The following is a 26608-nucleotide window of genomic DNA, read 5'->3' on the forward strand; positions in this document are numbered from 1 at the left end:
GAGGATTCCCCAGCATGTAAATAGGATACATGCTCCATTATGTTCATAGCAGCCCTATTTATAATAGTCAGAAGCTGGAAAGAACCCAGATGTCCCTCAACAGAGGAATAGATACAAAAAATGTGGTATATATACACAATGGAGCCATTAATTCAGCCATTAGGAAGGATGAATTCATGAAATTCTTAGACAAATGGATGGAACTGGGGAACATCATACTAAGTGAGGTAACACAATCTCAAAAGATCAATCATGGTATGCACTCACTGATAAGTGGATATTAGCCTAGAAACTTGGGCTACCCAAGACATAATCCACATATCAAATGATGTCCAAGAAGAACGGAGGAGTGGACCCTGGTTCTGGAAAGGCTCAGTGCAGCAGTATAGGGCAGTACCAGAACAGGGAAGTAGGAAAGGGTGAATGGAGGAACAGGGGGAGGAAAGAGGGCTTATGGGACTTTCAGGGAGTGGGGAGTCAAGAAAGAGGAAATCATTTGAAATATAAATAAAAAATACATAGAATTAAAACAAAGAAAGAAAATAATATACTGTTTTTTTCCATTTTCATGTTCTTTTATTTGCTATATTCCTGTAGCATAACTTTAAATAGAGTATGGTGGTACCTCCAGCAGTTTTTTGGCAATCAGGAGAATCTTAGGTACCTTCTTTTTTGTTGTTATTATTTATGAACAGGTTTACATATGAAACTGACTTTTTTATTTCAAGATCTATGAAAAATTGTGTGGGAATTTTGTTAGAGATTGAACATTAGATTACTTTTCTGAAAATCAGCATTATTACTCTGTTAATACAACTAATCTATGAGCATGAAAGATATTTTAATCTGTGATTATTTTATTCAGTTTCTTTCCTCTGAATCTTAAAGTTCTTATGATACACGTTTTTCACTTGATTTCTTACAGTTACCTTAAAATATTTTATGCTGTTCAAGACTGCTGTGAGAAGTGTTGTTTTCTTGATTTCTTTTTCAGGCTGGTTGTCATTTGTATAGAAAGGCTAGATGGTGGAAATATGAAACTTTTATACATTTTTGAGTAGGTTATAAAATGCTATGGGAAATTTTGAAAATGACTTGTCGCTTCCATAAAATGTTAAGAACAGCGTTCCATAAGACCCTGTAACTCTCCAACTTAGAGTGTACCAGAGACAGCTAGATATACATGCCTGCTGTCCATAAATGTTTGCAACAGCATTAATTACAATAGCTAAAGAATATATCAAGGAAGAACAGCATCTCAGTAGTCATTCCATTGTTATGACCCTTTAACAGACTAATGGCTATATACATATCTCAGAGCATGTTTAACTCTTATTAGAGAACCTTCATTTTGCAGTATATGGAAACTAATATGAAGACCCACATCTACGCAGTGTGCAGTGAGACACTGGGACACTTAGTAATGACTGGGGTGTGCTTATCAACCCATTCATTAAGGCGCAGGGATTAATGTAGAAGACACGGCAGACTGCCAGAGCCAGATATGTTTGGTGACTCTAAAGACACAGTGTCTTCAGACATAATAAGCTGATCCATATATGAACTTACCGTGTCAGTGTGTACAGGCCTGTACAGGTTCAAGACAAAATTCCTGCATAGAAAAGAGAAAGAGGCCACAGAATCACACTCATACCCAAGAAGCTATTTGCAGCTGATACATGGGAAGAAAGGAGAAAATCCGTTTTCTTTAATGGATTGTCACTGGGCATGGCAATCACATTGCAAGGCAGGTTCATGCATAGAAGTAGCTGGCCAAAACAGACTCTATGTTTTGGGGGACTTTTATTTTGTTTTATTGACTAGTTTCTTTTTTGTTCTTTTGTCTTGACTTTTGTTTTTGTTTCTTGGATGGGTGCAATATTCAAGGAAATATACATCCAATTAGTAGCCACACAAGCCAAGGGATTAAGATCTCAGCAGATACAGAAAACAAGGAATACTGGGCTTTCAAATATTTGGGGTGACATTCTACAGATAGGCAGACCATTATCTTCTTCAACGATTAAAATATTGAAGTAAAAATAATGGCAACTAGAGAATGGGGTAATCTGACATCAAGAATAGCTACAACAGAATGTGTAAACATCTAGTTTTAACACAATTTTTACAAAACATCAAAGATTAGAGTAGTCTGGTCCACTGAATGTAGAGAATCCATCCAAGGTTTGGAAATGGACAGTGAGACAAGTACCTCTCCTACTACTAAAATGTTCAGGTTTTGTGCAGTCTTTTCTTTCCCTCTTCCTGGAGAAATGTGCATTACATATAATGTGTTAAATAAATGTGTAAGCTTTTTCTATGTAAGATTTTCAGAAATAAAATTTAATCCTAAAGCCTAATGTGAGATACTAAGAGAGCTGTAAATATTTGCCTTCCTTATAGTGGGAAATAAAGAAGTTTGGTTTAGACTTTAATTGAGATGGCTGATGTTGGAACTTATTGGAGAAGAAGAAGACTGACCAAGTAAGAGTAACTTCTTTTAAAAAATGTTCTTAAAGTCACCTGGTATTGTATTAAGAGGTGCAGACTGTGCATTGTGTCTTGGGTATTCCAAGCTTCTAGTCCAATATCCATTTATCAGTGAGTGCATACCATGAGTATTCTTTTGAGACTGCATTACCTCACTTAGGATGATATTCTCCAGTTCCATCCATTTGTCTAAGAATTTCATGAATTCATTGTTTCTAATGACTGAATAGTACTCAATTGTGTATATATACCATATTTTCTGTATCCATTCATCCACTGAGGGACATCTGGGTTCTTCCCAGCTTCTGGCTATTATAAATAGGGCTGCTATGAACATAGTGGAGCATGTATCCTTATTACATGCTGGGGAATCCTCTGGGTATATGTGCAGGAGTGGTATAGTGGGGTCCTCTGGAAGTATCATTCCCAGTTTTCTAAGGAACCACCAGAAAAGCTCAGTGTAGCAGTGTAGGGGAATACCAGGACAAGGAAACTGGAAGGGGTGGAATGGGGAACAGGGGGAGGGAAGAGGGCTTATGGGACTTTTGGGGAGGGGGATCCAGGAAAGGGAAACTCACTTGAAATGTAAATAAAGAATATATTGAATAAATTTAAAAAAGCAAGAGTGATGCATGGGATATATACATCATAATTTTCTTGAATTAATAAAACACTTCCCCAAATTAAAAAAAAAACAGAGGTGAAGACTGCAAGATACAATGAACTTAAGCTTGTCCTCATTGTAATTTTCATTAAAATTTGTTCTGAGCTGGCCATGATAATGTGAACCTGCCAGAAACATGAGAATCATCATAAATTCTGGGTCATCTTGGTCTACATAGAACCAACAGCCCACCAAGACTGCATATTTAGAAACTGTCTTTAACTCAAAACAATACAATTGAGATAGACCAATGGATGCAGTCAGGTTTGAGCAAACTTGATAACAAGAATTAAAATCCTGGACCATATGATGGATAGAGAGAACTGGTTTTGCTAGGGGTTGTCGTTATGAAGTCACCATGACACTCAAAAATCCACATGTATATGAATCATTGCACATTTTTGTACACATACACACCCAAAATTAACATTTTTTAAATATTCCTAGACCAAACAAAACAAATTCCCCAAACTGTCAGAAAGTACTGTGCTGATTTTCAGTCTTTTATATTTACACCTTATTCATCTGTCTCCTACAAACAATCCTCTACTTTCCATATTGGGACATTTTTAAATGCACACATAAAGGGAAAACTCAGGTAAGCTTTACTCCCTCACATTAAATGAATGCTACTAGCACACAATAATCCTTCATTTAAAAATGATACACTATGGAATGTAAAAGGTATGAATGAGAAATGGAAAGTATGAGGGGACTATGAGACAGAAGGAAAGGTCATCCAGAGTTTGTCCCACCTGGGGATTCATCCTACATACAGTCACCAAGCACCAGCACTATTGTGGATGCAAAGAAATGCTTGCTGAAAGGAGTCTAATATGACTGTCTCCTGAGAGGTCCTGCCAGAGCCTTGCAAACACACAGGCAGATTCTCAAAGCCAACCATTAGACTGAGTATGGGGTCTCCAATGGAGGAGTTAGAGAAAGGACTGAAGGAGCTGAAGAGATTTGCAACCTCATAGGAAGAACAAAAATATCAACCAAGCAGATACCCCAGAGCTCCCAGGGACTAAGCCATCAACCAAGGAGTACACATGGTTCCAGCTGCATATATAGCAAAGGATTGCCTTGTCAGGCATCAATGGGAGGAGAGGTCCTTGGTCCTATGAAGGCTTGATAGATGCCCCAGAGTAGGGGAATTGAAGGCAGGGAGGTGGGTGTGGGGTGGGTAGAACACCCTCAAAGAAGCAGAGAGAGGGAGGATGAGATAGGGCATTTCCGGGAGAGGGGAAAACTGGGAAAGGGCATAACATTTGAAATGTAAATAAAGAAAAGATCCAATAAAAAGAGAATCAGTCATTAACAACTGTACATCCAGTCACCATATCATATTTCATTGGATCCTTAAAATTGGGCTCTGTGAAATAATGTTTGTTAAATTGCCTAAATATTATGCCACATCCTATAGATGTACAATTTAAACATGATTCTAGACAAAAATAGAACAGCTTTTGCTCTTAATAATGCAAGATTGAATTGAATTTTGGATTTATACCTCACTCCTTTCTAACTATAGTGAAGATTGTGCAGTGCTTGTGGGATTTGGAATTGTTCAGAGTGAAATCTAATGAAATTTCGTCAAGAGTCAGTCACTTTGTTGTTACCAAGAGTACTTCTCTTTATGTCTTCTCCCCACCCCCTGGAGAACAAACTTGAAAGTCTCTAAGACAAGAGATTCACTACATTGAAGATCAGTGTTCAGGCTTATTTCAATCTCTTTAACACAATATCCATTAGAGAAGGCAAGTTATGACTGGAGAGTAGTCATTTTATTTTAAGGCCATTTATAGGTCCTTGTTACATAGTTCAATGAACTTATTTTTAAATTAATATTAACATGAATTACTGGATGCTTCTAAACCATCTTTATGAATCTAGTACATTTTTAATAAATTTGAGTTAGCCTATTGCTAAGCATTTATTGTAAAAGAGCAAATTATAGAATAGTTGTCAATAATAATGAATTGTGTCTGGCATGTACTCTTAATATAACATGATTGAAATGACAGCCCTGTGTACTTTCTTCATAATTTATGTTACCTTAGAGAAATCATAAGATGCAGAACAGAAAAATAGTAATATGACAATCTACAAATACTGTTCTAGTAGTGCTAAGACCATTGGGGACATTAAAAACACAAAGGAAATATAAGGAACGTTTATTCAAACAACACTGTGATAAAACAATTAAATGTAATTTAGCACTTTTAATGAGGTCATCCAATATAAAATGTCATTAATTTAATAAATTTTACAGTTGAAAAAATAGGTAGTTTTATGACAATATATCAATATTGAGTTTTACTTGAAATCAATGAGCCAAAATAAGCTGTAAATAACTGTGATTATACTATTACATCTATCTGTCAATGTGTAGTTGAAGACAGGAGTTTGAGGGCTCCAGATAAACTTAGCAAATTTTCTGTGAATATGGGTGTACTATGAAGTCAAATTTTATTTATGAGGGTAAACTTTAGAAGTTCCTATAGATGATAAAACACTTTAAAACTTGAATAGTGTTTTAAAATGAAATAACACCCAGAACCACAAATAAGTTTTAAAATTTCAATATAAGCCATTATCTTCTTATTAGAGAAAAAAATAAAAGACAGATTAAGAGAAATGATGTATATTATCAAAAATCTACAAAAATTAATAATTCTTGTTTTATTATTATTATTGGATCTTAGTTTTCTTTTTTTTAATTTTTTTATTCGATATAATTTATTTACATTTCAAATGATTTCCCCTTTTCTAGCCCCCCACTCCCCGAAACTCCCGTAAGCCCTCTTCTCTTCCCCTGTCCTCCCACCCACCCCTTCCCACTTCCCCGTTCTGGTTTTGCCGAATACTGCTTCACTGAGTCTTTTCAGAACCAGGGGCCACTCCTCCTTTCTTCTTGTACCTCATTTGATGTGTGGATTATGTTTTGGGTATTCCAGTATTCTAGGTTAATAACCACTTATTAGTGAGTGCATACCATGATTCACCTTTTGAGTCTGGGTTACCTCACTTAGTATGATGTTCTCTAACTCCATCCACTTGCCTAAGAATTTCATGAATTCATTGTTTCTAATGGCTGAATAGTACTCCATTGTGTAGATATACCACATTTTTTGCATCCACTCTTCTGTTGAGGGATACCTGGGTTCTTTCCAGCATCTGGCAATTATAAATAGGGCTGCTATGAACATAGTGGAGCATTTATCCTTATTACATGGTGGGAAATCCTCTGGGTATATGCCCAGGAGTGGTATAGCAGGATCTTCTGGAAGTGAGGTGCCCACTTTTCAGAGGAACCGCCAGACTGATTTCCAGAGTGGTTGTACCAATTTGCAACCCCACCAGGAATGGAGGGGTGTTCCTCTTTCTCCACACCCTCTCCAAAACCTGCTGTCTCCTGAATTTTTAATCTTAGCCATTCTGACTGGTGTAAGATGAAATCTCAGGGTTGTTTTGATTTGCATTTCCCTAATGACTAATGAAGTTGAGCATTTTTTAAGATGCTTCTCCGCCATCCGAAGTTCTTCAGGTGAGAATTCTTTGTTTAACTCTGTACCCCATTTTTTAATATGGTTGTTACATATAGATAGGAAAACACTGGGCCACTCACAACCTCTGCCTTCTAATGCAGAAGCATTCCTAATTAGTGTATAGGTACTCCTCTGGGAGTTCAACAAAGTTAATTCAACTCCATGTTCAGTGCCAGTTGAGCCACTACTGGTGATATAAAAGTGAAGGCAGAGACACTATGTGAATCTGTGACACTGAGACACTGTACTGGGTGCTCTGAACATTTCTCAGGTACTTTTATTTTATTTTATTTTATTTTATTTTATTTTATTTTATTTTATTTTATTTTATTTTATTTTTCAAGCGTAGCTTTCAGTGATTCCTTTGTAGTATTTTTCTGCAGGAAGTCAAATAAAGAAGCCACTAAAAATATAAATTTCATGTTTCATTCTTCATTTCTCACCAAAAAAATGTTTGTATTCAAAAGTAACTACCTTTCAACACAGGTTTGATAACAATAAACCCAAATATGCTTAAATATACACTATTCCTAGGAAAATTGAATCACAAAAGAGATATAGTTGTACCTCAGGAATCAACTCTTAACATTAAAGTAAATTTTAAAAAGTTTTTTTTTTAAATCTCTTTCAACCTAGGGGGCAAGAAGAAAAATATATCATATTATCAAATAAATATAACAAGACAGTAAAATATATTATGAACATTAGAAAAGCAACATATGAAGTGAAGAGTAATTAAAAGGTCTCTACTTTTTATGTAAGTGATTTGTAGAATTTTGATACCTCAAGAGATGAATATTTTTAGGTATATCTAAGGAAGATATAATTGTATAAATGTTAATATATGTTAGATGTAGATTGGGATAGAACATAGATATAACTCAAGATAGAAGAGGGAGGTAGCTCATGTGAGGGAAAGGAGATTGCAAAGCACAACATATCTTCTAGATCATGAGGCTTGGCACATTTTCATTCACAGATAAGAAGTTAAAATCTAGAGTAAGAAGTAGGCTTAGTCCAAATGGTCAAAGCTTTCCCCCAGGTTTGTCCTTTGCCCAGCAGGATACACTATCTAAAGGTTCCATAACCTCCCCGAAACCGTGGCACTAACTTGAAACCAAGTGTTCATTCAGGAACATGTGTGTGGGTGTTTTCCTTTAAGCCACATTGGTCTTTAGATGTTTACCATAATCTGTTCCTAAATGTCATATAATATGTTCCCTTTCTTCCTGTGTGTAGATTGAAATATGTACAAATATCTACCTTTGTTGTAAACTATAGCACCCCATTCATTAAATTTATTGGTCACCATAATGATCTAAATTTTGTCACTTGTGGTGATTCTATTTCTAATTTATATTTCCTCACGATTGAGAAAGAACTTTTAAAGGAAAGGATTTATTCTAGATATTATATTGAAATGCATAATTAGTATAATTTATCAAGTAATCTGCTCATAATTTACTTGAATGTTACATTCAAGTAATGTAATGTATACATATATACTAGTATCTAGTAAAGTTCACATCTATGTATACAAATTTAAACATTTTAAGTAGTTTACATATTAATATAACAGCATACCATATAGTTTATAAAATTATAGATTTAAAAAGAAGATAAATCCTGTGGTAAGGAATTACATTTTCACTTTCAAATCTGACATATTTTTTAGTCTTTTACTTCATCATTAAATTAACAAAAATTCATAAGAAATGTCACACTAATTGGGATAACTCTCAATTTGGTTATGAAAAGGTCATGATTAATCAAAATATACTAGATTATTCACAAAGTCTTTTTATAGCTAGTGCTATGTAATGAGAGCCTGTCTGAAAAGAGAGGAGGAGGAAAATGAAGAGGAGGAAGGAATAAGAGGAGGAGAGGAAGAAGGAGCAAGAGAACAAAAATAAGAAAGTCAAACAGTGATGCTTACCCATAATCCCACCTCTTATAAGCTTCCTGAGACCAGGTGATTACAAATTGAAGACTAGTTTTGTATAAATATCCAAGAACAACTAAAGGACTAGAGAAACAAAATCTGTTATTGGGTCTCAGCAGCCAGATTCTAAGATGCCATGGAAAGTGTTGCAGCCACAGAGAAGTAGCCAAGGAACAGAAATGGGGATGGCCCGGCCCATTGATATTTTGTCAGTGGCCAAAGAACTCTACATCTCTAGGGAGATACTGATGCTATGTAAATCCTGACCCTGCCCATGGTGTCCTCCCACCTGCTAAAATTTGAAGTTTTCTAAGAATAATTCTAATTTACTTTCGTATATTGCATATGCCACTCATCATGATTTTGGTGTTTTATAATTCCCTTTTACTAGTGGTTTTATAGCATTTTAATAAATCAAAACATCTGCATGATGTAGTCTTCAAAACCATTTTTACTGATTTTTCCTTGATCATAGTTTAATCATTTGAAGTATATAATCATATAGAGTCTCTGAATTAGTTACATGATGTAACTTACCAATTAATTTACTTTGTATCCCATATCTCACCTGTTTTCATTTGTGCTGCCTCCTCTGAATAGTGAGTTTCGTGTCATTTTAATCATTTTGTCTATATAGAGTTGTTTATATTTGCAAACATATCTTATGTTAAAATTATATTAAATTATTCTTATATTATAATTTATCATGTAAATCATGTTATAATAAATAAAGGATGATGTTAAAAATTCAAAAATTTTAAATTGAAAAATGTATTATCATCAACATAAAAAGTTATTAATCTGTGTACGTCTCATATTTTATGGTTCATTTGCCTGGGCAAAGAAACTCCCTGTTTGATAAACAATGATTGTGTCAATCTGGGTCTTTGCTGAGAAAATTAGTGACTAAAGTATGTTGATTCATAATTTTTTAGCATCGTACATGTTATGTAGATCATCATTTTCTATTGTTCACTATTACCCTTCAAGTTATCCTCACCTCCTTCTGGCCCCCAAGACACCCTTCCACTTTCATATTACATGCAATACATGGACTCATTTTTAATAGTGTAGATAATATATGTTATATACCATATGAATATCACATACATTAAATATATATGTGTTGTATATTCATATAGATGTTCCCCATATAATTTACAGGTCAGAAAGAGGGTCAGAACCACTTAGGAGGAGTTAGATTCCTCTAGGAGAGAGTAGACTTTAAATATGTTGGTGAGCTGTGCCTTATCACATAAAGGTGATAATGAAGCTAAGCTTTTTTGTTTTGTTTTGTTTTTGTTTGTTTCTTTGTTTTTTGAGACAGGCTTTCTCTGTATAGCCCTGGCTGTCCTGGAACTCACTCTGTAGTCCAGGTTGGCCTCAAACTCAGAAATCTGCCTGCCTCTGCCTCTGCCTCCCAAAGAAGCTAAGCTTTTTATCTACATCAGATTGTAGGTGGATATAAAGATTCTTTTATTATTAATTAATTAATTTACTTTATATCCTGATCACATCTTCCCCTCTCTCCTCTCTTCCTAGTCCCTCCTTCTTCTCTCCCCTTCTCTTATCCTCCCTCTTTTCTCATCAGAAAAGGGGAGGTCTCTCATTTATATCAACCCACTTTACATATCAAATTGCAGTAGAGCAAGTTAGCAAGTTACATCTTCTCCTGAAGCAAGACAAGGTATCCTAGTTAGGATAAAGGGGTTCAAAGGCAGGAAACAGAATCAGAGACAGACCCTGCTTCTGCTGTTAAGTATTCCACAAGAAAACTAAGCTTTTACATATGTGTAAGGGATCTAGGCACATCACCTGCACGCTCTTTGGTTGGTGGTTCAGTCTCTTTGAGTCCATATGGGCCCAATAATTCTGTACATTTTCTTGTGGTGACCTTGAATTTTCTGGTACCTTCAATAATTCTTCCTCCTCTTCTAGAGGATTTCCCAAGCTCTGCCTAATATTTGACCCTGGGTTTCTGCATCTGTTTCCATGACTTGTTGGGTGAAGCTTCTCAGATGACAGTTAGGCTAGGCTCCTGACTGCATGTACAGAAAAATATCACTAATAGTGTCAGGGTAAACTCTCTCAAGGCAAGGGACTCAAGTTGGGTGAGCCATTGGTTGGATAGTCTCTCAATTTCTGCTCAATTATTACCCCTGAACATCTTGTAGGCAGGACAAATTTTGGCTGGGTCTAAGTTTTTGTGGCTGGGTTGATTTCACCATCCCTCCATTGAAAGTCTTGACTGGTTAAAGGAAGTGGCTGTTTCAGATGCCATATTCCTCACTGCTAAGTGTCTTAGCTAGGGTCACCTGGATTGATTGCTGGAAGTTTTCTTTGTGCTAAGCTTCTGGCCCATCCCAGAAATGCCACAGTCCTGTAACTGTTTCAAGTTCTCTTTCCACGTTTTCTTTCCCTCCATGAGCCTGACATTTGACCCCTCCTGTTCTCCTTGCCACCTCCTTCCATACCCAATCCCTCCTCCCATTGTCTGCTCTATTTCCCTTTGACAGTGAGAGTTGAGCATCTTCCCTTTCATCCTCTTTCTTATTTAGCTTCTTTGGGTCTGTGGATTGTAATGTAGTTACCATTTATTTTATGAGTAATATTCACTGATAAGATAGTACATACCATATTTGTTTTTCTGACCTGAGTTACCTCACTCACTATATTCTTCTAGTTTCATCAAACAATTTTTATGATGACACTGCTTTTAAGAACTGACTAATATTTTATTGTGTAAATGTATTATATTTGCTTTATCTATTCTTGTTGAGGGACATTTAGTTTTTTCCTGGATATTATGAATAAAGCTTCTATGAACATATTTGAGCCAAAGGCCCTTGTAGTACTGTGGGGGTATCTTTTTGGTATATGCATAGGAGTAGTATAGCTGGATATTTAGGTAGAACATTTCTCGCATTTCTGAAAAAATGTCAAATTGATTTCCAAAATAGTTACCCAAGTATGCATGCCCACTAGTAATGAAGAAGTGTTCGTATTATTGCTCCACATCCTACCAGCATGTGCTGTCCTTGAGTTTTTGATCTAAGTCATTCTGATAGGTGTAAGATTGAATCTCAAAGTAGTTTGGGTTTGTATTTCCATAATGACTAAGGATGTTCTACATTTCCTTAATTTTTCCCATTTTTAATTGGCTTACTTGATCTGTTAATGTCTAGTTTCTTGAGTTCTTTATATATTTTAGATATCAGCCCTCTGTTAGATGTAGGGTTGATAAAGATATTTTCCCATTCCGTAAACTGCTGTTTTTTCCTTTGAGTGTAATCTTTGCCTTACAGAAGTTTTTCCATTTTATGGACCCCAAATTATTAATTGTTAATCTTAGTGCCTGAGATGTTGGTGTTCTGTTCAGGAAGTTTCACCTATGACAACATGTTCAAGGCTATTCCCCACTTTTGCTTCTATCAGATAGAGCTTATACTGTTTTATATTGAGGCCTTTGATCAATGTGACTTGAATTTTGTGCAGGGTGATAGATACAGATCTATTGCATTCTTGTACATGCTGACATCATGTTGTTTTGATTTTTGTGAAAAATCAAGTGTCTGTCGGTATATGGGTTTAATTCTTGGCTTTTGATTCAATTTCATTGATCAAATAGACTGTTTTTATGCCATACCATGCGATTTTTATTATTATTGTTATGTACTACTACTGCTTGAAATCAGAGATGGTGATACATCCAGAAGTTATTTTGTTGCACAGAATTGTTTTAGCTATTCTGTATTTTTGTCTTTCCATACGAGTACTGTTCTTTCAAAGTCTGTAAAGAATTGTGTTAGAATTTTGATGGGAAGTGCATTGAATCTGTAGATTGCTTTTGACAAAATACTCATTTTAGCTATGTTAATCCTATCTATCCATAAACATGGGCGATCTTTTCATTTTCTGCTATCTTCTCCAATTTCTTTATTCAAAGATTTGAAGTCCTTTTCCTACAGGCCTATCTGTTAAGTCTTGTTATTTGACCAACTCTATGGTCATTTTTGGAGAAAGTTCCATGAGGTGCTGAACAGAAGTATAATTTTTTGTTTGGGTGAAATGTTCCATAGATATCTGTTAGGGCCATTTGCTTCAAATTATCTTTTAAATTCATTATTTCTCTCTTTACTTTCACTCTGGATGACCTGTATATTGGTAAGATTGGGGTGTTAAAAGTCTTCCACTATTAATGTATGGGATTTTTTGTGTGATTTAAGCTTTATTAATGTTATATTTATGAATGTGGGTACCCTTGTATTTGGGACATATATATTCAAAATTGAGATGTCATCTTGATGGATCTTTGCTTTGATGAGTATGAAGTGTCCATTGCCAGCTCTTTTGAGTAATTTAGGTTGAAAGTCTATTTTATTAGATATCAGCTTGCTCCTTGGGTTCATTTGCTTTCTTTGTTCTGTATATTTATTTATTTATTTATTTATTTATTTATTGATTGATTGATTGATATATTTTTATTTATATTGCAAATGATTTCCCCTTTTCTGGGTCCCCCACTCCCCGCAAGTCCCATAAGCCCTCTTCCGTCGCCCTATTCTTCCATCCACCCCTTCCCACTTCCCTGTTCTGGAATTCCCCTATACTCTTGCACTGAGTCTATCCAGAACCAGGGGCCATTCCTCCATTCTTTTTGGACATCATTTAATTTGTGGGTTATGTCCTGAGTATTCAAAGTTTCTAGGCTAATATCCACTGATCAGTGAGTGCATACCATGATTGATCTTTTGAGACTGGGTTACCTCACTTAGTATGATGTTCTCCAGCTCCATCCATTTGTCTAAGAATTTCATTTAATTATCATGTGGCAGGTGGATTTTTTCTGCTCAAATCTTTTCAGTGTTCTGTAAGCTACTTATATGTTCACAGGTATCTCTTTCTTTAGGTTGAGAAATTTTTCTCTATGATTTTGTTGTAAATATTTTCTTTGCCTTGAAGCTGGGAATCTTACCCTTCTATTCTTTTGATTCTCAAGAATCAGTATAATCTTTTCATAGTGTCTCATGTGTCTTGGATGTTTTGTTTCAGAAACTTTTTAGATTAGCATTTTTTTTTACCTCTGTATAGGTTTACTCTATCCTATCTTCTATGCCTGAGATTCTCTCTTCCACTTCTTTTATTCTTTTATTCTGTTTTATTCTGTTGGTGATGTTGGTTGTAGTTTCTGTACTTTTACCTATCTTTTTCATTCCCAAGATTCCCTTAGTATTTTTGTTTCTTTGTTTGATTGATTGATTGATTTTGTTTTTTACTTCCTTCTATTTCCATTTTCTAGTGTTATACAATTATTCATTTCTTTTACTTGTTTGATCATATTTTCTTGTATTTCTTTTAGGGATATATTCATCGTCATTATACAAGTCTGTATCTTCTTCCAAAGTTCAGATTTAAAGTCATTTTCTTGTGTTTCAGCTGTTATAATGTCCAGACCTTGTTGCAGTGGGATATGGGATCTGTTGGTCACATGTAACCCTGGTTATCATAGATGATGTTCTTAAGCTTCTCTCTGGCCATCTGAGTTTTGTGATTATTATAGGTACAGGTGCTGATTTCTGAGTTTATCTTTATTAGATGTCTTGATTTTACTTTCCCCCCTTAGTTTCTGTTTTCTCTAGCTCTTCTGACTTGAGTAGCCTGGTGTTCTGGCGACCAGAAAGGCTTGAGGTCCCAGTAGATTATCTCTACTGAGTTTTTTGTGGCTCTAGGGTTTTGTGTGCAAAAGTTACCTTTGCCTTTCCTATTACCAGCTTACCAGCAGGTCTTGGAGTCCCAGATAATTCTGTGAACTCCAGGAAAGCATGCAGGATTAGGCAGTAGGCAATAGAGCATGGGGCATGGGGTGAAATTTACCACTGTTGGGTATGTTTACAGGGGTGCAGACAAGGACTCTAGGGTGAGGAGACTTACCTAGTTTTGCTGGTGGCAGCAGGCCTCCAGGAAAGTAGGCCGTGTACATGGCCTCATTTTCACTTCCTTTTCAATTTTGTATTTCACAGCAAAAGTGAGTTTATGTGTCATGGTATGCCTATAGAGATCAGAGGGCAGCTTTCAATGCAGTTCTTATAGCTTTCAAAGATAAAGTCAGGTCCTCAGCCTTGGTAACATGAGCATGTGCTTTTTTCAGATATCCTGATAAAGATTCTGTTTTCTGTTTCTGTTTCTGTCTTTTTATTTGTATCTCTGTGTATCCTTGTCTCTGTCTGTATCTCATTGTCTCTGTCTGAGTCTGTTTTCTTCTCTCCCTTTCTCTCTATTGCCAATCTTTCCTCAACCTTCACCCTTCCAGATCCTGCTTGCTTCACAAAACTTGGAGGCAAACATTATTACTTATTAGTTCTTGAAACTTATGTTGATGGGAGGGAATACTCTGAACTTTGGCAAAAAAAACTACAGTAGTTAGAAATTAATTTTACCTTGAAAGATACATTTATTTTCCTACCATATTGTTTAAGAATATTGTTTTCTCATTTGAAAACACATAAATTTCTAAAAGTTAAAGAATGCTTAAGTACTTTTTTTTCACAATGTTATTTTTTTTATTCCATATATTTTTTATTTACATTTCAAATGATTTCCCCTTTCCTAGGCCCCCCACTCCCAGAAAGTCCCGTAAGCCCCCTTCTCTCCCCCTGTTCTCCCACCAATCCCTTCCCACTTCCCTGTTCTGGTTTTGCTGAATACTGCTTCATTGAGTATTTCCAGAACAAGGGGCTACTCTTCCTTTCTTCTTGTACCTCATTTGATGTGTAGATTATAATTTGGGTATTCCAGGTTTCTAGGTTAATATCCACTTATTAGTGAGTGCATACCATGATTCACCTTTTGAGTCTGGGTTACCTCACTTAGTATGATGTTCTCTAGCTTCATCCATTTGCCTAAGAATTTCATGAATTCATTGTTTCTAATGGCTGAATAGTACTCCATTGTGTAGATATACCACATTTTTTGCATCCACTCTTCTGTTGACGGATACCTGGGTTCTTTCCAGCATCTGGCGATTATAAATAGGGCTGCTTTGAACATAGTAGAGCATGTATCTTTATTACATGGTGGGGAAACCTCTGGGTATATGCCCAGGAGTGGTATAGCAGAATCTTCTGGAAGTGAGGTGCCCAGGTTTCGGAGGAACCGCCAGACTGATTTCCAGAGTGGTTGTACCAATTTGCAACCCCACTAGCAGTGGAGGAGTGTTCCTCTTTCTCCACACCCTCTCCAACACCTGCTATCTCCAGAATTTTTTTTTATTCGATATATTTCTTACTTACATTTCAAATGATTTTCCCTTTCCTAGCCCCCCCCCTCTCCCAGAAGGTCCTGTAAGCCCCCTTCTCTCCCCCTGTCCTCCCACCCACCCCTTCCCACTTTCCCGTTCTGGTTTTGCTGAATACTGCTTCCCTGAGTCTTCCAGAACAAGGGGCCACTCTTCCGTTCCTCTTGTACCTCATTTGATGTGTAGATTATGTTTTGTGTATTCCAGGTTTCTAGGTTAATATCCACTTATTAGTGAGTGTATTCCATGATTCAGCTTTTGAGTCTGGGTTACCTGACTTAGTAGGATGTTCTCTAGCTCCATCCATTTGCCTAAGAATTTCATGAATTCATTGTTTCTAATGGCTGAATAGTACTCCATTGTGTAGATGTACCACATTTTTTGCATCCACTCTTCTGTTGAGTGATACCTGGGTTCTTTCCAGCATCTGGCAATTATAAATAGGGCTGCTATGAACATAGTAGAGCATGTATCCTTATTACATGGTGGGGAATCCTCTGGGTATATGCCCAGTAGGGATATAGCAGGATCTTCTAGAAGTGAGGTGCCCAGTTTTCAGAGGAACCGTCAGACTGATTTCCAGAGTGGTTGTACCAATTTGCAACCCCACCAGCAGTGGAGGAGTGTTCCTCTTTCTCCATACCCTCTCCAACACGTGCTATCTCCTGAATTTTTAATCCTAGCCATTCTGACTGGTATAAGGTGAAATCTCAGGGTTCTTTTGATTTGATTTCCCTAATGACTAATGAAGTTGAGCATTTTTTAAGATGCTTCTCTGCCATCCGAAGTTCTTCAGGTGAGAATTTATTGTGTAACTCTGTACTCCATTTTTTAATAGGGTTGTTTGGTTTTCTGGAGTCTAACTTCTTGAGTTCTTTATATATATTGGATATTAGCCCTCTATCTGATGTAGGATTGGTGAAGATCTTTTCCCAATTTGTTGGTTGCCGATTTGTCCTCTTGATGGTGTACTTTGCCTTACAGAAACTTTGTAATTTTATGAGGTCCCATTTGTCAATTCTTGCTCTTAGAGCATACGCTGTTAGTGTTCTGTTCAGAAACTTTCTCCCTGTACCGATGTCCTCAAGGGTCTTCCCCAGTTTCTTTTCTATTAACTTCAGAGTTTCTGGCTTTATGTATAGGTCCTTGATCCATTTGGATTTGAGCTTAGTACAAGGAGACAAGGATGGATCAATTCGCATTCTTCTGCATGCTGACCTCCAGTTGAACCAGCACCATTTGTTGAAAAGGCTATCTTTTTTCCATTGGATGTTTTCAGCCTCTTTATCGAGGATCAAGTGGCCATGTGTGTGTGGGTTCATTTCTGGATCTTCAATCCTGTTCCATTGATCCTCCTGCCTGTCACTGTACCAATACTATGCAGTTTTTTAACACTATTGCTCTGTAGTATTGCTTGAGGTCAGGGATACTGATTCCCCCAGACTTTCTTTTGTTGCTGAGAATAGTTTTAGCTATCCTGGGTTTTTTGTTATTCCAGATGAATTTGATAATTGCTCTTTCTAACTCTGTGAAGAATTGAGTTGGGATTTTGATGGGTATTGCATTGAATCTGTAGATTACTTTTGGCAAAAAGGCCATTTCAACTATATTGATTCTACCGATCCATGAGCATGGGAGGTTTTCCCATTTTTTGAGGTCTTCTTCCATTTCCTTCTTCAGAGTCTTGAACTTCTAGTCATACAGATCTTTCACATGTTTGGTAAGAGTCACTCCAAGATACTTTATACTGTTTGTGGCTATTTTGAAGGGGGTCATTTCCCTAATTTCTTTCTCAGCCTGCTTATCCTTTGAGTATAGGAAGGCCACTGATTTGCTTGAGTTGATTTTATAACCTGCCACTTTGCTGAAGTTGTTTATCAGCTGTAAGAGTTCTCTAGTAGAGCTTTTTGGGTCACTTAGGTAGACTAACATGTCATCTCCAAATAATGATAGTTTGACTTCTTCCTATCCAATTTGTATCCCTTTGACCTCCTTATGTTGTCTAATTGCCCGAGCTAGTACCTCAAGTACAATATTGAAAAGATAAGGAGAAAGGGGGCAGCTATGTCTAGTCCCTGATTTTAGTGGGATTGATTCAAGTTTCTCTCCATTTATTTTGATGCTGGTTTGCTGTATATTGCTTTTACTATGTTTAGGTATGGGCCTTGAATTCCTGTTCTTTCCAAGACTTTAAGCATGAAAGGATGCTGAATTTTGTCAAATGCTTTTTCAGCATCCAATGAAATGACCATGTCGTTTCTTTCTTTGAGTTTGTTTATGTAGTGTATTGAATTGATGGATTTCCGTATATTGAACCAACCCTGCATTCCCAGGATAAAGCCTACTTGATCATGGTGGATGATCATTTTGATGTGTTATTGGATTCGGTTGTCAAGAATTTTATTGAGTATTTTTGCATCGATGTTCATAAGGGAAATTGGTCTGAAGTTCTCTTTCTCTGTTGGATCTTTGTGTGGTTTTGGTATCAGCGTAATTGTGGCTTCATAGAAGGAATTGGATAGTGTTCCTTCTGTTTCTATTTTGTGGAATAATTTGAAGAGTATTGGTGTTAACTCTTCTTTGAAGGTCTGATAGAATTCTGCACTGAAACCATCTGGTCCTGTGCTTTTTTTGGTTGGAAGACTTTCTATGACTCCTTCAATTTCTTTAGGCATTATGGAACTGTTTAGATGATCTATTTGGTCCTGATTTAATTTTGGTATTTGGTATCTGTTAAGGAAATTGTCCATTTCCTCCAGATTCTCCAGTTGTATTGAGTACAGGCTCTTGTAGTTGGATATGATGATTTTTTGGATTTCCTCAGTTTCCGTTGTTATATCTCCCTTTTCAGTACTAAGTTTGTTAATATGGATACTTTCTCTGTGCCCTTTGGTCAGTCTGGCTAAGGGTTTATCTATCTTGTTGATTTTCTCAAAGAACCAGCTCCCGGTTTTGTTGATTCTTTGTATGGTTCTCTTTGTTTCTACTTGATTGATTTCAGCCCTGAGTTTGATGATTTCCTACCTTCTACTCCTCCTGGGTGAAATAGTTTCTTTTTGTTCCAGAGCTTTCAGGTGTGTCATTAAGCTGGTAATGTATGCTCTCTCCATTTTCTTTTTGGAGGCACTCAGGGCCATGAGTTTTCCTCTTAGCACTGCTTTCATTGTGTCCCATAGATTTGGGTAGGTTGTGTCTCCATTTTCATTGTGTTCTAAAAAGTCTTTAATTTGTTTGTTTATTTCTTCCTTGACCAAGGTATCATTGAGTAGAATATTGTTCAATTTCCACGTTTATGTGTGTTTTCTGTTGTTTTTGTTGCTATTGAAGACCACTTTTACTCCATAGTGATCTGATAGGAGGCATGGGATTAGTTCGATCTTCTTATATTTGTTGAGGTCTGTCTTGTAACCAATTATATGGTCGATTTTGGAGAAGGTTCCATGAGGTGCTGAGAAAAAGATATATTCTTTTGCTTTAGGATAGAATGTTCTCTATATATCTGTTAAATCTAATTGGTCCAAAGCTTCAATTAGTTTCCTTATGTCCCTGTTTAGTTTCTGTTTTCCTGATCGGTCCATTGAGGAAAGTGCAGTGTTGAAGTCACCCACAATTATTGTGTTAGGTACAATGTGTGCTTTGAGCTTTAATAAAGTTTCTTTTACGAAAGAGGGTGCCCTTGCATTTGGAACATAGATGTTCAGGATTGAGAGTTCTTCTTGTTGTATTTTTCCTTTGACCAGCAAGAAGTGTCCCTCAGAGTCTCTTTTGATGACTTTGGGTTGAAAGTCAATTTTATCTCATATTAAAATGGCTACTCCAGCTTGTTTCCTGAGACCATTTGCTTGTAAAATTGTCTTCCAGACTTTTACTCTAAGGTAGTGTTTGTCTTTGACCCTTAGGTGTGTTTCCTGTAAGCAGCAAAATATAGGGTCCTGTTTACATATCCAGTCAGTTAGTCTATGTCTTTTTATTGGGGCATTGAGTCCATTGATGTTAAGAGATATTAAGGAATAGTGATTGTTACTTCCTATCATTTTTGATGTTATTTTTTAAATTTGATTGGTTAACTTCTTTTGAGTTTGATGAAAGGTTACTATCTTGCTTTTTCCAGGGTGAAGTTTCCCTCCTTGTATTGGTGTTTTCCTCCTATTATCCTTTGTAGGGCTGGGTTTGTGGATAGATATTGGGTAAACTTGGTTTTGTCATGGAATACCTTAGTTTCTACATCTACGGTGATTGAGAGTTTTGCTGGATATAGTAGTTTTGGCTGGCATTTGTGTTCTCTTAGAGTCTGCATGAGATCAGCCCAGGATCTTCTAGTCTTCATAGTCTCAGGTGAAAAGTCTGCTGTGATTCTGATAGGTCTTCCTTTATATGTTACTTGGCCTTTTTCTCTTACTGCCTTTAATATTCTTTCTTTGTTTAGTACATTTGGTGTTTTGATTATTGTGTGATGGGACGTATTTCTGTTCTGGTCAGTCTGTTTGGAGTTCTGTAGGCTTCTTGTATATTCATGGGTATCTCTCTCTTTAGGTTAGGGAAGTTTTCTTCCATAATTTTATTGAAGATATTTGCTGGCCTTTTAAATTGTAAATCTTCACTCTCATCTATGCCTATAATCCTTAGGTTTGGTCTTCTCATTGTGTCCTGGATTTCCTGGATATTTTGGGTTACAAGCTTTTTGCATTTTGTATTTTCTTTAACTGTTGAGTCCATGGTTTCTATGGTATCTTCAGCATCTGAGATTCTTTCTTATATCTCTTGTATTCTATTGTTGATATTTGCATCTATATCCCCTGATTTCTTCCCAAGGCTTTCTATCTCCAAAGTTGTCTCCCTTTGAGTTTTCTTAGTTGTTTCTACTTCTGATTTTAGATCCTGGATGGTTTTGCTTAGCTCCTTCACTTGCTTGTTTGTGTTTTCCTGTAATTCTTTAAGAGATTTTTGTGTTTCCTCTTTCATTACCTCAGCCTGTTGACCAAAGTTCTGTATTTCTTTAAGTGTTTTTTGTGTTTCCTCATTATTGGGTTTCGTATTCTCCTGGATTTCTTTCAATGATTTTTGTGTTTCCCTTGCAAGGGCTTCTAACTTTTGATCCATTTTCTCCTGAATTTCTTTAAGTATGTCCTTCATGTGTACCTGTACCAGCATCATGACCAGTGATTTTAAATCCAAATCTTGTTTTACTGGTGTGATGGGGTATCCAGGACATGCTGGTAAAGGAGAATTGTGTTCAGATGTTGCCATATTGCCTTGATTTCTGTTAGTGACGTTCCTGCATCTCCCTTTTGCCATCTAGTTCTCACTGGTGTTATTTGGTGTTGTCAATGCTGGACTCACCAGTGCAAGCTGCCCCTTCCCAGGTGGCCTCTGGTGAACAGCTTACCTCCTGCAGTGCCTGGAGACAAGGTGTTGTTGTCCAGGCAGTTCAGGCCCCTAAGCAGACACATGGAGGCTCCTGCTGGGGCCAGCTGGATTCACTGGAGCACACTGACTTATCCCCGCTGGCTGCCCAGAAGCCCTACTTGCCTCTTTCAGGACATGGAGATGTGGTGTTGCTGCTCTGGCTGATCTGGATCCGGAAGCAGAGAGGTCTGAGTGCTACCGCCAGAGGCCTCAGGACTGAAGCCTAAGCTCTGTGCCACAGGAAAGAGCTGTGCTGTGAGCTCCCAGACTGCCTCTCAAGAATGCTTAAGTTCTAAGAGAAGCCAACCATTTAAGATTTTCAGTTAATAATAAAGACATTAAAAGTAATGTTTTAAGCAGAGAGTGGTGAATATCAAATGTCTATAGTATTGAGAATACATTGAATACATTTTAAGAAATATATCTAATTTAATTAACAATGGCAGCATGTATAATATCAGAAATTAATTTTTGTTGACTCAACAGCTTCATACATATACATATACATTATATGTTATGCGTTATATGTTATATGTTATACATTATACATATAATTATACATTATACATATACTTATACATTATACATATACATATACTTATACTTATACATTATACATATGACATATAGACTAAGGATCAGAGGTTGACAGTCTTGTATAAAACTCATAAAAGTCCACATGTGCATTTGTTCCACATATGGGTAAATGATACAAATACATCATAAGCTTATAGGAAAAACTCAAAGTCTACCTTGCATATCAGTAAATGACTCAGACAAATAGACTTATAGGGACTGTCTTACTGTCCAAAAATATTCTCTTCACAGATCTTGTATATATATTATTCTATTGAGTAGTCCTATAGAATAAAAGTACCTATCTTTTTTATTAAAATAAAAATGACACTTGAGATACTTTTTCAAGACAAAATACAACTTACCATTCTCACTGATACATGTTAGTGAATATTACATGTAGGAATAAAGAATTAAGAAAGGATTATAAATTATATATTGTAAAGGAAGAATCATTGCAAAATGATGTATGACTCAAAAATAGATATGTTTAATGTGAAAGAGACTTATACTCTCTCAACACAATCCATGAGTATCTCATAAAATAAATATTCAATGTGTGAATCAGACATGTATTCAACCTGCTAGTATAATAAACACAATTCATTTAAGCAGTGAGCTCAGCCCTGAGGAAGATGAAGAAGATAAGAAGTTGCGCTCTCTAAATCTCATAAGTCAATAGTGAAAATCAGGACGGTTGAATTATACAAAAACACCAGCACAGTTTAAAAAGCATAAGTCACAGAACTGTTAAAAGTAAAATACATTACAAATAAAACACAAAATCCTCTACCACTGGATGAAGAACTTATAAATAATATGAAGGGAAGGCTATAAAGCACATGCAAATAAGTATAGTTCTCCAGATAAGAATTCAGTGAAAGGGGCCAGAATGTGAGTGGATTTGTTCCATAATACAAATGTATTTTTGAAGGAAAATATTGACATCTGGGTTGATATTTCTGACTGTGAGCAGGTTACTAATTAAAAATGTGAATGAACTTTTATTGAAACCTAAAATCTCTATCCATTACCTGATTTAGTCTTCTTTTTAAGTAATATTTTACTCTTTTGTACATATGCATGTATATACATACATACATATGTTTGTATACATATATGTATATGCACATTCATATATGTACATGTGTATCTACCCATGGAGGCCAGCATATAAAATCATATCCCTCAGAGCTTAAGAGTTGCCCATCCCAGGCATCTTGTGTTAGGACTGGGATCAAAAATCAGGTCCTCATTGTAAATGATAAGCAAATTACATCACAATACATGCATCTATTTTCTTATTTTCTTTCTTTATTTCTTGTGCTACAGAATTTAAATGATTTTGGTCTATGTGCCTCCAGCCAGGAGAAACCTATAACAACAGAAGATGCTTTTCATTTTCACAGTAAGTATGTATCTAGCTGAGCTGAAGAATCTCAATTTAGGCAAATGATTTATTTTTTTCCAGAGGATGGTCATCATAGGTGATCAGATAGCATTTGAAAAAGAATAAATCAGGACGTTGGAGACATGACTCAGAAGTTAAGAGTGCTTGCTGAGAAATCATGAAGATACATTAATTTATATTTCTGTTTAAGACATTCAAGGACCTACACATAAAACCTGGCACACTGAAACTAATAGAAAAGAAACTGGGGAAGACCCTTGAGGACATGGGCACAGGTGAAAAGTTACTGAATAGAACACCAATAGCTTATGCTCTAAGATCAAGAATTGACAAATGGGACCTCATAAAACTACAAAGTTTCTGTAAGGCAAAGGACACCATCGAAAGGACAAACCATCAACCAACAGATTGGGAAAGGATCTTCACCAACCCTAAATCCAACAGAGGGCTAATATCTAATATATACAAAGAACTCAAGAAGGTAGAACCCAGAGAACGAAATAACCCCATTAAAAAGTGGGGTACGGAGCTAAACAAAGAATTTTCACATGAAGAACTTCGGAGGGCTGAGAAACACCTTAAGAAATGTTCAACATCATTAATCATTAGGGAAATGCAAATCAAAACAACCCTGAGATTTCACCTCACACCAGTCAGAATGGCTAAGGTCAAAAACTCAGGAGACAACAGGTGTTGGCGAGGATGTGGAGAAAGAGGAACACTCCTCCACTGCTGGTGGGATTGCAAGATGGTGCAACAACTTTGGAAATCAGTCTGGCAGTTCCTCAGAAAACTGGGCATGAAACTTCCTGAGGACCCTACTAAACCACTCCTGGGCATATACCCAGAGGATTCTTCAGCATGCAATAAGGACACATGCTCCATTATGCTCATAGCAGCCCTATTTGTAGTAGCCAGAAGCTGGAAAGAACCCAGGTGTACCCCAACGGAGGAATGAATACAAAAAGTGTGGTATATTTACACAATGGAATACTATTCAGCCATTAGAAACAATGAATTCATGAAATTCTTAGACAAATGGATGGAGCTGGAGAACATCATACTAAGTGAGGTAACCCAGTCTCAAAATATCAATCATGGTATGCACTCACTGATAAATGGATATTAGCCTAGAAACTTTGAATACCCAAGACATAATCCACATATTAAATGAGGTCCAAAAGAATGGAGGAGTGGCCCCTGGTTCTGGAAAGACTCAGTGCAACAGTATAGGGGAATACCAGAACAGGGAAGTGGGAACGGGTGAATGGAGGAACATGGGGAGGGAAGAGGGCTTATGGGACTTGTGGGGAGTGGGGACCCAGAAAAGGGGAAATCATTTGAAATGTAAATAAAAATACATCAATAAAGAAAAAATTAAAAAAGACATTCTAATATAGCTGTCTTTTATCTTCCCTTTCCTGTCTTCAAATACTCCCATGTATCCCTCCTGACTACCTTCAAATGCATTATTATTACATGTATACATGCATTGTATTTTTTGTGTGTATTTTCTAGGCTGATCATTTAACACTGGGAAAACAGTTGGTGTGTTCTTCCTTGGAGAGGACAACCACTCATGATCTTAGCATTCCTCAGTTGCCTAGGGGTCTTTGCAAAGTGCTGGAGACTTGTGAGCTTGTCCCCACCTGCTTTGCCATGACCACTGGTGTTGTTCGTGCTCACATCTGAACAGTCATGCTGATGGCATTTTATAGCTCCAGGCATTATTAGGAAACACAATCTCACAGCATCCTCTTCCATGAGCTTCCTATTCCTTGAGCCTTAAGGAAAGAACTATAAAATTTGATACATGTGTCTAATTCTCCCTCCCCCCTCTCTCTCTTTCCTCTCTCCCTCCCTCTCTCTCTCTCCCTATCCCTTACTCTCTCTCTGTTCTCTCTCTCTGTCTCTGTCTCTCTGTCTCTGTCTCTGTCTCTGTCTCTGTCTCTGTCTCTCTCTCTCTCTCTCTCTCTCTCTGTGTGTGTGTGTGCTTGTGTGTGTGTGCGTGTGTGTTCTCTTCTGCTCTACTTGAGACAGCGTTTTCTCAGTATTCTAAAAAAATTCTCTGGTTGAGATAGCTCTCTTGGCTAGTAAAAAAATACTAAAATCTATCTGGCTAGCTCATGGGTGTTCTGACTAATATTAGAATGGCTGCTATAAAGAATTATTGAATTTTTCACCAAGACAGAAATCCTGTTAGAAAAAAATTCCTGAAGAGCTGTTTTTGCTCTCCAGACATCTCCAGATAGCTCAACTCCCTCTAGAGAAAAATTCTAAAGAACTTCCATCATTTTCTATTAGCTCAACTCATGCAGACCAAAAGTCCAGTTTTTCCTTTACCTGTCAATTGAATTATTTATTTCGGGTTCCCTTTTGATTACTCTATGAATCAGCATCCAGAGATCCAGGCCCTTTGATTCTTATGAGTTAGTAAGCATAGATTTTTGTCTTGACGGTGTAAAAGAATTCAGAGATCTGTCTGCCTTCGGTAAGCAGAGACAATAAGCTAGTTGGGTGGGACCCTGCCCTGAAATTACCATTCTATCAAGCCTGAGCTTAACCTTGCTCTGTGTTAGGCTGATCCTGAACTCTGGAATCTATCTGCCTTTGTAAGCATACAGAAGAAACTTACCTCTGTGGGATCTTTTGCAATCACCACTCCCTAAATCTCTTTACCTCCTTCCTTAATAATTTTTTAACAAGTTGGCTCACAGCATAGCTGTTTTGTTCCTTTAGGTTTGCAAAGCCCCTCATATAATTCATATTACATACTTATTGCTTGCATATTCAAAAAATATAAATTTGAACTCATGTATTTGGAGTTCTTTTCCATAGCTTAAGGGTTACACTGTGGGTCCCAGTGTTTAACAACATTTTGCTGAGATATAGCCACACACTCCACTCTTGGACTGCTGATGTTTCTGATTACCATGGAATCATTAACATTAACAGGGGGAACGTTCTTCAGAAGGAAAGAATGCTCCACTTTTTACTGGTCCCAGAAAAAAAAAATGTGTGTGTGTGTGTGTGTGTGTGTGTGTGTGTGTGTGTGTGTGTGTGTGTGTGTGTTTCAAGATATGGCTTTTCTGTATAGCCCTGGCTGTCCTGGAATTCACACTGTAGACCAACCTGGCCCCAAACTCAGAAATCTACCTGCCTCTGCCTCCCAAGAGCTGGGATTAGAGGTGTGTACCACCACTCCCTGGCAGGAAAAAAATGTATATTATTACACACAAAGAAGCCTTATGTACACAGCAGACAGACATGATAC

This window comes from Apodemus sylvaticus, chromosome 2 (genome assembly GCF_947179515.1).
Source record: "Apodemus sylvaticus chromosome 2, mApoSyl1.1, whole genome shotgun sequence".
NCBI lineage: Eukaryota > Metazoa > Chordata > Mammalia > Rodentia > Muridae > Apodemus > Apodemus sylvaticus.